Source organism: Trachymyrmex cornetzi, unplaced genomic scaffold (genome assembly GCF_001594075.2).
Source record: "Trachymyrmex cornetzi isolate Tcor2-1 unplaced genomic scaffold, Tcor1.1 scaffold915, whole genome shotgun sequence".
NCBI classification, from domain to species: domain Eukaryota; kingdom Metazoa; phylum Arthropoda; class Insecta; order Hymenoptera; family Formicidae; genus Trachymyrmex; species Trachymyrmex cornetzi.
Window position 1 is genome coordinate 34,158 of NW_017300262.1, and position 204 is coordinate 34,361.

The following is a 204-nucleotide window of genomic DNA, read 5'->3' on the forward strand; positions in this document are numbered from 1 at the left end:
ATTTAAAAAAGTTAATAAGTTAAAGTTTAAAAACAACTAAATTAAGTTAAAAATCAATGCATTTAAAATTAACTAAGTTAAATTAAAAGTTATTAACTTTTTACCTATTCTTTTTAACTTTTAACGTTTTAACTAGTTACTACCCAACCCTGCCAAAAATGGATTAAGATATTGACTTAATTCTTTTTTCCTCTTGGTCCTAAT